At 30.3% G+C, this 13,199-nt stretch overlaps 1 long non-coding RNA gene across 1 annotated transcript; it reads left to right on the forward strand.

Moving 5' to 3' along the window:
• Window positions 1-12,370: 12,370 nt before the first annotated feature.
• Window positions 12,371-13,072, forward strand: LOC108475851 (uncharacterized). The gene is made up of 2 exons (XR_001870023.2): window positions 12,371-12,730; window positions 12,844-13,072. It is a non-coding gene; the product is annotated as an uncharacterized LOC108475851 (long non-coding RNA).
• Window positions 13,073-13,199: the final 127 nt, after the last annotated feature.

The raw sequence follows: 13,199 nt of genomic DNA on the forward strand, positions 1-13,199 counted from the left end.
ATAAAAAAAATTCTGAAAATTTTATGGATAGAAGATATATGAGTCTATTTTCAGGGAAAATTAACGGAACTTGATTTGGAGTTTCGTAGCTCCAGTTATAAATGATTTAGTGACTGTTGCTCAGGAAGACAGCTTTCAGTGAAATTATGATTATGTGGTAAACATTGACAAAAATTTGTTAAGGAGTTGCTTATTGATTTCTTATAAGCTTACTATGATCTGTAGGTGTGGTTGGCCGAATATTGTAAGGGGTTAATAGTAGTTTGTATTTGAATAGTTAGATTAACGTGTTAGTAATCCAATTGTAGGCGGTTCGTGTGTGGATCTCGTCAGCATATCGTCGCAAATAGGTGTGTAACTAACACCCTCTTTCTTAGTCTAGATCGGCAAAAGCCGAAAAGCCGAAATGTTGAAAATCGGTATTTTGTAGATTTGCGAGTGTGCGAATGCTCGTGAGGTAAATCGATTAATGTTTTTGGTAAGCTGCAAAATTTGGACTGCAAAGTCTATGATTTCGTGCCTCGATATTTTTGGGCTTAATGGGCCAAAATTTGAAATGATGGGCCAATCTGCCCAATTCGTAAAGAACCCTCGATGCGTGATTCTGTTAGTACGTGAAAAGTAAGAATATGCATGAAAAACCCTAAAAGCAGCTAAATTACTATAATACCCCTATGTATAGAAAATTACTGTTATACCCCTAGGTGCAAAATTACCGAAATACCCCTAGGGTTAAATTGACCTAAATGCATGTTTGATCATTTGTTATTTATCGCATGCCATGTTGTTATTATCGATGCATGGGATTGGGATATTGACGGAGGAAGTACTGGAAAGTGGCTTGTCCACGTCTTGGAGGCTTTGCCTCAATTTATTGTTAATTGAGCAGCAAGGCTGCAACTGTGGAGTGTTGGGCTGGGTGGGTTGAACTATTCCCCACATGGAGTGTATGGCTGGTACGGTGGAGTGTAGTGGTTGGTGGGTTGAGTAGTCTCCCAAATGGGCTTGCATATATTATTGATGTTGCATGTATTTTGAAATGGGCCTATGGGCCATACCGTTATCTGAATAAGGGCTAAGGCCCGGTTTATTGTATCTGAAAAGGGCTCGCCTAGTACCACTATTACCCAAATGGGCTTGCATATGTTATTGATGTTGCATGTATTTTGAAATGGGCCTATGGGCCATACTGTTATCTGAATAAGGGCTAAGGCCCGGTTTATTATGTCTGAAAAGGGCTCGCCCTGCACCACTTATTACTGAATGGGCTTAGGCCCAATAGGCTTGAGTGACTTGGGCTTTGAATGGGTTTTCCTTACACCGAGTTTCCCAAACTCACCCTTTTACTTTCATCCACGCAGGAAATCCCTTACCCATAGTGGGCTTGGAGCTGTGAGGGAATTCGGAGTGGCCACCCGTTCTGAAAGTTTGATTTTCTTCTGGTGAACTGGACATCCTTTTAATTACGTTTGAGGTTTTGGGCTTTTAAATGTAATAAGGCCGCTTATTTATTTTTGATGGTTTTAATATGTATTACTAAGATAGGTATTACTTATTTTAACTGTTGAAACTGGATAGCTTTAGGGCTCGTTTTCAAAAACAACAGTTGATTTCAAAATAACACGACAACAAGCAAAGCTTCCGCAATGAAAGTATTTTCCAAAATTAATCACTTTTCTTAAAAATGACTTAATCAAATCGGTTTCCTAGAAATATCCATGACGTTAAGGTGTGGCAATGGCAGTATGCATGTCTAGGATTGGATCCGAAGGGAGCTTGGTATTTAAGCAGTCCGATGGACTCACCACCTCTTTTCCGGTTTCCTACCTGGTGCACAGCTTCCATTCACTTTAACCCTTAATGAATTAATCTTTTGAACATTAAGTACGATTTTCTGGACTTAGAATGGAAATTTTTTTTTTTTTACGTTTTGATGTGGCGTGCCGGATCCGGCCATAACTTCTGGGCTGGGTTTAGGGTGCTACACGTATGTATATACCTTTTTTTATTTGTATTATTTGTGTATGTTGCATTATTGATTTTGTATTTATTATTTTCCCTATTGCTACTTATTATATTATTATTTGGTGTATATATATCTTTTACTATTATTAGTATAAATGTATTTTCCTTGTCCATAGTATTCCTAATATTATTGTATATGTTGAATTATACTATGTGTATTTGTATCTAGTATTTATATATTTAGTAATATTGCATATATATGTCTATTAGGCATTATATTTTCATACATCATGTATATATGTCATATATTATATTTTTGCATATTATCTTATGTATATATTACCTTATATTATTATTACTAAATGTACTTTATATTTGTTTACGTTTGGTTTTTATTTCTCTTTAAATATTATTATTGTTTTGCTACTTGCTCTAGTATTATGTTAATATTTTCATTTGAAAATGTCATTGTTTGCATATTTGATTTATTTCAAATTCTTATTTCATGAATAGTTTTCATGTTTTAATTATTAGTCGAGGCAATACACGATTTAACGTTAAGTCGTAAATTTCATCGCTATGTTGGATGGAATTTGTCTTTCGTGTTAAAACGGTATATCCTTCTCAAAAATCAAAATTGAAAGTTCTCGTCTTTTAAATTGGATCACGATTGGAATTTAAATTGAACTAGCATTTTTTGAAAATTAAGACAACACATGTTTAAAAGATACCAATTTTGGGCGTCACGAGGGTGCTCATACCTTCCTCGCGCGTAACTGACTCCCAAACCCTACTTTTTCTCTGATTTTAACGTAGACCTAAACTCGGCCTTCTTTTTTAAAAAAAAAAATAAATTTATTAGGTGTCCGATCATACCTATAAAAAGGATCGGTGGCGACTCCCATCTTTATTTCTGTTTTTTTCAGTTTATGTTTCAAAAAAATCAAACTTCAGTTTTAAAGTTCTCAATAAATTGCCACAATTAGCTACCCCAAAACAAATAATTTTTTTTTTACGTCGCTACAGCCGATTTTTCCCTTTAGCATCTAAGGCACATGCATGCTCATTTGTTTGGCTCAACTTCACATATCTTCCATTTTTCATCAAAAGAACATGAAACAACAACCATTTCCTTCATTTTAATTCATGACCAAATGCTCACAACACAACTAAAAATCAAAATATACTTCAAGAGTTAAGGTAGAATCAAGAAGAACTCATGAACCTCAAAATAGAAGCAAGGTACCAAGAACTTACCTTCAATTTTCCTCCTCCTAATGACCGAATACTCAAGAGCTTTCTCCTCTCCTTTCTCTTCTCTAACTTTCAGCTATGATGAACAAAGATGGACAAAACTTTGTTCTTTTCACCCCTTTTTCTTTTAATAAAACTTCATATTTCATCCATTTAATTCTTTAATACAAAAGACATGATATTCTTATCATGAAACATTTACCTAACACATTATCATGAAACATTTACCTAACCCATTATCATGGAACATTTACCTAACCTATTATCATGAAACATTTACCTAACCCATTATCATGGAACATTTACCTAACCTATTATCAATTTGTATCAATTTGTACCATAAATTATGGATATCAAGTGTACATTTTGTCTACAACAACATGATGGCTGGCCACTTCATGTAAAATGGGAGGTTTGCCATGCAAATCCTCCTATTTTGCACTCCTATTTATTTGGCCACTTTAATTTAGCCTATAGCATTTCCAAACATTTTCACATAGGTCCTATTTCATAATTTCACTCCATTTTTCTTATGGAACAAAAATTAACTAAAATTACCAGGTTCTATCTTAAGCTTGGGCTTTCTAGAGGCCCACTAATATAATTAAACCTATGCCAACATTCACAGGATTCCTGAAAATTGGGGCGTTACATAGGTTTTGTTTTAATTTTGGGCCATGTATTGGACTATTTTTTGTTTATTTGGTTTGGGTTCTTTTTAGGCCAAAATTGACTATTACAAGTTGCAATTTGTGTATAATTATTATTCTAATACCTCTTTTAATTTAAACCGGAGATAAATTTTCAATTTTTGTCTTCTCAATCATTAACAATTACAAAAAAAGGTCATAGAGAATCCAAACTATTCCAGTCTCAAAAACTTGCAGCACACAATAAACTCTACCAAAGCCAATAAAAATCAACTCTGCAAAATCCCTATACATAGTAGCAGAAATAAAACAACTCCCATTCTCTTCAACACTCTCACCACCATGCTTTAAAGGTATCCGAATGCTTAACCCTTGCTATTGTCATTGCAAAAGCCATTTCGTTCCCCATATGTTTTGCTTTCCCAAATGACAGATATGATCTTCTCCCAATTTCAGCAAAAAAATAGAATAACTTTTCCGATCTTGACTCTGTTTCTGAAAGCCATTTAAACCAATTTCAATCAATAATGGACAACATAAGAAGGAATTATAGATCATTATATTGATTTTACATAAAGTAAAATAACTTAGAAATTTTATAATTTTGCTGCGTTGGTGTAGTGATTGATTTGGGAGAAATGTCATTGTGTAAAATAAATTGTTAAATATGAAAATATTAGCAACATCCTTAAAATGTTGTTACGTAATTTAATTTCTACTCACGAATCACAACATGTTTTGTTGGTGCGTATTCTTAATAAAATTTACACCGATAAAGTAAATTGTTATTAAACATTAAAATATTAACAACAACCTTAAAATATCGTCACATACTTTAATTTTCTTATTGCTAATTACAACAAAACAATTTTACCATTTACCACATAACAATTTGTAATTAATTACCTAGCAACAATACAATTTATTGTTATGAATTTTTAATCAAATACACACTAATAAAATGAGCTGTTGGTAAATATAACTATATTATCAACAATTTTAAAATATTGTTACAAAATTTAATTTTATTAGGAATTTACCCTTTTCACCCTAACCCTAAATTCAATTGAACTTTGAATTATTCTAAATTCAATGTTCAATGGAAAAATTACTTTATGGCTTCTTTCCAAAATGAAAAGATTAAATTTAATCTTATTTAACCTTTAATTAAATAAAATAAAAATAAATTATTTTAAATATTTTTAATTTAAAACTTAACTTTAATCCTTCAAATTTTATAATCTTATTTTAAGGTCCTTAAATAAAATTTCTTACTTCTTCCCTTCTTGCAAAATAGCTTGTAATTTCCACTGGTGTACAAGGGCAGAAGGCATCACATGAAGATGCTTACAATACATACAACATTCAATTTTTCCAACTTAGAAATGCTTACAATACTTGGGCTCTAATGCATTCTTGGGATACTTGGGATGGTGCAAATATTTGTCCTGGCTTGATATTTCCTGTGGGAGAATTTCCTTTTACGAATACATATAATCTAACAATAAAATTACTTCTTTTTATGAAAATTATATTATAGGTATTTTTTTACTCCATCTCTCGAACTTTCAAGACATTAAAAATAATAATGTTTTATGAGATTATTTTAATTTCTTCCAATATCTTACTATGATAGGCTATGAAATTCATTTAATTGTGAAAAATATTTTGATAAAAAATAATTTTTAAAAAGTAGCAAAGAAAAATGTTTATAAAATTTATGTTGTCTATCATAACCATGAAAATAAATTTATAAACTAAAATCATGCAATATTACCCTACTAATTAATTCATGTTTTCTCCATTATTTCACCTATATGGCATTCCTTCATTTTATCATTGAATTTTTATACATGATATTGATGTTTCAAAGTTCAAATAAAGTTATTGGAAGACTTATCAGCTAAGCAACAAAAATAAAATTGAGGTTTGTGATCAAATTTTTAAAGCCCAATTATTGGTATCAAATTTAATGATGATACATAAGGGTTTTTTTAATAAACTTGCTTAATTGTGTATAAAAAAATTAACATAATTAGGAGTAACAAATTTACTCCATGCAATTAAAGGAGTTGTAATTTTGTATAATTATTATTATTTAATATCTATGAGGCTGTTATATTTTACGTTGTTAATGGCAGTAGGAATAATCGCAAAACAATAAGAAAGAAAAATAAAAACATGTAGATTTTATGTGAAAAACCCTTATCGGGAAAAACATGGGTAGATGAGGAGAAACTCACTAATGTTGAAAAAACCACAATACAAGAGGTTTTTGACTACACATATTTTAAGGGTTAAACAACCATGTTATAATCAATGTTTAATAGAAGAAGTATAGTCCTATACGGATTCAACTTGGATCAGGATTTATACCGGGCTATGGCCTCGGGCCCTCTCTATTTTATTTATTTAAGAAGTGAGTTGCACCTCAACATTTTCAGGCCGGATCAAACAGGATTTCGGTCACACAACTCTAATACAAGCTTTGTCTAAGTTAAATTATAAACCAATGTTTAATTGAAGAAATTAATAATTATATTGATTTTAACTACTTATTAATTTTTGATTCAATTCAATTAGCGTCTACACCACTAAGTCAATTTGAGTTGGTTAATTATATTAAATTAGAAATACTCCCAACGTCACAACGACGAATGACTTCGTGACGAGGTGATTCGGAACATTGCAACATGTTTTCACATAAATCAAATTTTTTTCTAATTAAACTCTAATTATTTTAAGAATATTTAAGTCATATGTACACGAATATTTTCCATAACCATAAAAAGTTTTAAGAATATTTAAGTCATATGTACACGAATATTTTCCATAACCATAAGAAGTTGGTTCGAGCCAATACAAACATTGCTGGATACAATGTCTATCATTTTCCCTTCAAACATGGCCACATTTCGGGCCACCCACATCGACCAAACAGCCTCATTTGTAAACTTTGCGCGGCTGTTAGGTCTTGAAAGCAAGCAATCATGGTTAGCAAAGCATGGCAGACAGAATGAGCATTAAGCAACAGATGGATGACAGATTTTCAAGTGAATGCAATGCAATGCAGATAGTGATAGGATGGAACAAAGATTCATTTTAATTATCTGCTTCAAAGGTTGAAATATAGTATTACAAATTAGCTAGTGTTTAATTATTATATCATTACTTAATTCTAGTTGATTTACCAGCCTTTGGAGATATTTGACTGCTATCATCCACAAATCCATTGACATCTTATAAAAGTACATTGATTTGTGACAGATAAAATGCCCCATGTTTCATACATAACATAATCAAAACCACTACTAATATCTCAAAAACAAACTGAAAATAGTCATTTTATTAAATATAATAAATTTAAAATGAAAATAAACAAAAATAAATAAACAAAATTTGTGAAAAAGTTTCGATAAAAAAATCATTTAAAAAAAATTGTTTAATATGAAATTGATGTGCTTATTATGATTATGGAAATAATTTTATAAGGTAAAATCATGCAATATTGTCCTACTAAATTCATGTTATCTGCATTATTTCTAAACAAATATGATTTCTTTTCACCTATAACACATTCCTTTGTTTTATTATTAAATTGGAACAAAGGTAATTATGTATACAAAATTAGTTGAATAACCTTTTAAATATTTTTTTTATAATTTTTAATAATTTATTTAATTAAACCCCATGAATCAATCGAACTGTACAAATTGATCGAATCAGTAAATTGGTGATTTGACCGGTTTGTCTATTAGTCTAATTCTGAAAACCTTGATTACAATGACATATTTTTTGTTACATAACTATTAAATTAATATTTTATAAATTTTAAAATATTACACTAACTTAATCTTAAAGTATAATTTTAATAATTAAACCTGAATTTTTAAGTATTTTTAAATATAAAAATATAAGAAAATTTTTAAAATAAAAATAGGATGATTAAATTCTAAATATTAAAAATAAAATTTTATTTTTCATTTTTGTTTGTCGGCGAAACGAATTTTTATATATATTAAAAAATTGAAGGAACAGAATCTTATAAGCGTTGAGATTGAATACCAGCTTTTTTAATAACCGAATAATTTGATTTTTTTAATATTTTAATATGATTATATATTCCTTTCATATTTAGTATAACTTATTAATAATAATTTTAAATTTTAACTATATTTCAATATCTTATATTTTGTATATTTTATCATAATGGCATGATTAAAAAATTATGTATTTATATTCTATTTATCGTATCATTTCTTTGCGTAGCCAAATAATTATCATAAAAATAAGAGAATATATAATTTTTGATACATAATAAAGGTATATTTTAAAGGAAAATATCGGATAGTGAAGTTTTAGATATCACAAATAGAATAAGAGTTTGACAAGTGTCGTATAAAGTACAGTAAAATATTTTTTAAAATAATTATTTAAAAAAAACACATAAAATTTAAATTATTTTCAACATCATATACGCAATTTTGAAGGGTTTTTTTTTTGTAGCTCAACAATTTTGACCGTATTTAGTCAAACTCAAATAGTTTCGTATGTATTTTGATTTGGGTTCTGTAGCGACGTAAAAATTTTGGTTTGGGGTCGCTAATTGGGGCGATCTAGTGAAAAAGTTTGAAAACTGAAGTTCAATTTTGAAATAAAAAGGAGTCGCCACCGATCCTTTTTTATAGGTGTGATCGGACACCTATTAAATCTATTTTAAAACAAAAGAAGGCTAAGTTCGGTCTCACGTGAAATCCGGAGAAAAAGTAGGGCTCGAGTCGGTTCTGCGAGGAAGGTATTAGCACCCTCGCGACGCCCAAACTTGGTATCTCATAAACACGTGTTGTCTTGATTTTTTAAAAAATACGAGTTCAATATTAAAATTTAGTTGTGATCCGATTAAAAGAAGACGAGAAATTTTAGTTTATTCTGGTTTTTGAGAAGGGTATATCGCTTTAACACGAGTCAATTGACGTTCACCCAACATAGCGATGAACTCGATGACTTAATGTTAAATCAGTATATTGCCTTGATTGTTGAAATTAATTAGAAGGACATGGATAAGATTCTTGAAGTAATGTAAAACAAAATTGAGATGAACTAAAAAATAAATAAATGGAAAAATTAAAAATATGCTGAAGCAAATAACATATAGGGCAATAATGCAAAAATATTGAAAATATATAATATATATAACACATAGATGATTTATGCATATACATTAGAAATAACAACAATATAAAATGGACTTACTAACATACTACGTGAACATATACATTCATAGATATAAATAATAAGGATATTAGAAATACTAAGTATATAATGTTGGACTAAATACATAATATAAAAATTTGTAGAATGTAGTATTAAAATATGCATACGATATATATACTTATTTAAAAATAATAATAAAACTGTTGATAATATTTCACAAATATATATATATATATATATAACTAAAATATACATAACAATATATAAAGTATAATATATTAAAAAACGTATATAAAGCATATAAAACGAAAATACACATGTTAAATAATATTAAAATGTTTACATAATGCATACATATAGGGAACAAACAGTTAATAATACATGGATATGTACATAGGCATATTAAATATATATACATAAAATCGATATAGAAATATTAGAGTAAAGTAATTAAAAAGTAATGCTATGCACAAATAGATATATACATATATAACAAAATATATACTATGGTTAATGATAATAACAATGACGATATAAAGATGTATACATACAACAACACGTTCACTACATTAACAACCATAATAATAATGGCATTAAAATACGAAGAACAACAATGTGACACAAAAATACTATATATATATAAATCTATACACATAAATAAAAATATACACTATTGTAATAAAGATAATAATAATATATTATTAAAATATATAAAAGCAAGCATAACATTTAAATATTAAAATAAAGTAGCTAAAATACTAAACATAAATACATATATGTATATGCATATAATAAAAATATATAATAATATATAATAATAATAATAATAATAATAATAATAATAATAATATAAAAATACAAGAAAATTTAAATAAGAATTAAAGATAAGCGAAAAAGGACCAAAATTGGATTAAAATCAAGTTTTGGGGCCAAATCTAAAATAAAAATAAGCCACGGGGCCGCTTGCAACACGCTTGAAACATGGGGACTGAATCAATAATATTCCCGTTCTACCAGAACGCAGCGCATCAACAGGGAGTATATTGCAAGTCAGATTAAATTTTAGGGCCAGATTATAAACAAAAATAAACCTGATTTAAAACATTGAAAATGCGGAAGGATCTAATGCAAAATATACCATTGAATTAAAAAACACGCGGATCTGACCTGGTGCGGGTCGGGTAGACCCGACCCGCGTTCAAAACGACGTCGTTTTATGTATTATGGGGGGACCAAAACGGTGCGTTTTGGTCCCCTATAAAAGATAAAAAAATTTTAAAAAATTCATTAGGGAAGGGGAGAAAGAAAAAAAAGGAGAGGAGAAGAGAGAAAAGGGAGAGGAGAAAGGAGAGGGGATTTTCGGCCGGGGGTCGCGTCGGCCGGGGTTGCTGGTCATCGGAGGCTCATGGCCGGCCTTGCGTAAGCCCACCGCTGTGATGGCGGAAAGGTAAAATCTATTTTTTAGTTTTTTTTGCTTTTATTATTTATATTATATTTGTATATCTAAGTAAAAAATAGATTTTTGCGCGTAAAATAAAAAAGAAACAGAACGAAAAAATCAATAATCACCTCAGTTTTAACTTTCGATTTTTAGCACCTCGTATCTTCTGATTTGGTGCAATGTTTTGGTTTTTCGTTTGAGATTGATTTTGTATGCTTGCTGCTTTGAGGATTAACCACGTTTCTATTTTTGATTTTCTTTTGAAAAAATTTCCAAAAAAAAAAAAACCCCTTTTACAGTGTTTTGTTCGGCTTCTTTATAGCCCATTTGGTTACACATTTATTATTCTTTTTTGCTATTCTATGCTTCTGCTTTGCTTCTGTTGTTTTTGCAGGGTATGGGGCGTGATGGCCGAGGTCGGGCGTGCTAGTGGGGTTCGTCGCCGGTCAGACGGCATGGGGCGTGGTGGGTGAGTGGGGTTCGGCGCAAGTGGGCAAGTGGGGGGTAGGTGGCTAGGGTTAGTGGGATTAGGGTTTCTGAGTGCTGGGTTTAGGTTGTTGGGCTGGGGTAGTTGTTTAGGCTTAGTGGGCTTATTGGGTTAGGGGTTTTTGATTAGGGTAGGTTAGTTTAGGGTATTTGTAAAAGGCCCAAAATTGGCCTACAACAGGTTCATTGTGATTTTTGCAAGTTTTAAAGAAATATTTTTAATTTGTTTGATCAATAATTGAGATTTACAAATAAAAATAAAAATAAATAAGACGTGAAATGAACAACTAACTTTAGAAATTTTAAACCTTTTCTGTTTGCAATTCAATCCTTCTTGTATTTATTATTTTTCTTAGATGAAATTATGTTTTTCGTTTATGAATTATGTTATAGTGATAGCCATCATCCGTCTTGATCTGACCCACTATTTGGTTAAGATCAACCCGACATATTCTTGCTTATGATTATGTAGTTCTCATGCTATGCAGTTCATCTATGAGCTTCACTAACATGCAATTCTTCAACATGTTGGTGAACTCATGTAAAGAGGATACGTGTTGATCTTAGAAGAAGATACGTGTTAGCATACATGAGACTTATTTACATCTAGCACATTAAATCAAAGGATCATACCTTATAAATACAAGAAAATTGACCCTAAATAAAAAAGGGAGAGAAACAAATTGTATTTAATTTATAGGTTTAATTTTCATATATTTTCAACATCACATCACGTGTTAAATTGTATTTAACTTGTTCTCATGGATCACAACAGACGAGATCCTCTAGGTACAACCAGTGAAAGCATGTATATAAATAAAAATTCATTCTACTTTCTTTGAAAGTAATACTGGTGATAGTCTGTTGTGCTTTTTTAAAAAGTCGCGGTGGTTTCCCTAATTTTAATTTTAGTTTCTTTTCGTTGTTTAATTCTAATATATTTTATTTTAGTTTCTAAGATGATAAGAAAAAGATTGGACCATATGTTAATTGGTTTTGTGCATCACCGAAGCAGAAGGATCTTTTAAACCCTTTAGTATTATCATATTGGTTGATCAAAGTTTTTCCTCAATGTAGTCTAATAGTAACGAGCTTGGATGCACGTGGCACTAGTGTTGTAATTACTGCCAATTTGTTCAGAAGGGATACTACTCTTAAGGTAGTATCCTTTTCACTCTTTTGCTTTCTTGTAGTATTTTAACCATTGTTTATAATCCGTCCTATACCTATACATTAAAGTGAGGGACTAAATTTCCAAATCAAATATAGTACAAGGACGAAAACCATAATTTAACATATTTTTCTATAACGATATACAAAGAATAATCTTAGCAACTAGCCCTAAGACCCAGTCGTTGATTGAATACTTTACTCTTTTTAGCAAATCCCTCCCATACCGAATAGACTGACTTTAAATTTTAAATTTCAGATCTTGACATTTCAGCAGTCATGGATAATTAATTCTCATCTTATGGAGCTCATGGTTGTAATCAATATCAGTCTATAAATAGTAAGCTACAAAACCCCATTGTTGTCCATCATCATCCTATTGCCATTCTCCATACAATTTGAAGATTTGGGTTACTATTAGCATTTGGCCTTAAAATGGCTTTAACTCAGGCAAAGATAGTGCTGCTTTTCATAGCTATGATGGTCCTCATCTCATCTGCTGCAGCTGCTGTTGCCCCTCAGGATTTTATCATCAAACCTTCCAATCTCGGTTAGTTATCAGTTTAATTTGAATTTTGAAATCTCAAAAATAGAATGATCGAATTTCTTGAAATAAAAGTATAGAAATTAAATTCTAAATTTGTGGATATAATTTGCATGTAGGAAGGAAGCTATTAGCAAAGTATTATGGCACTCCCACTGCATATGCTGGTCGTAATGGAGGGGGAGGCTATCCATGCTGTAAATGATAAAGACATTGATCTGTTGGGGAAAAAGATCATCTATGTTGTTTGGAAAATTTTCTTAATAAATGTCGAAGACAAATGCAGTGTTGAAACCATAAATTCCTTTCACCATACTATATTTATCAAATGAACAGATACCTTTACCATATTGCGTCAATGCGTTGACTTTTTGTCCCAAAAATTTTATTCTTACATGTCTTTACTTATATGAGATGATTATAGGAGATGATGATCAAACCTTTTGTTAAACTTCTATTTAATACGGATTTAAAC

The sequence above is a fragment of the Gossypium arboreum genome, chromosome 3 (genome assembly GCF_025698485.1).
Source record: "Gossypium arboreum isolate Shixiya-1 chromosome 3, ASM2569848v2, whole genome shotgun sequence".
In the NCBI taxonomy this organism is placed as follows: Eukaryota; Viridiplantae; Streptophyta; class Magnoliopsida; order Malvales; family Malvaceae; genus Gossypium; species Gossypium arboreum.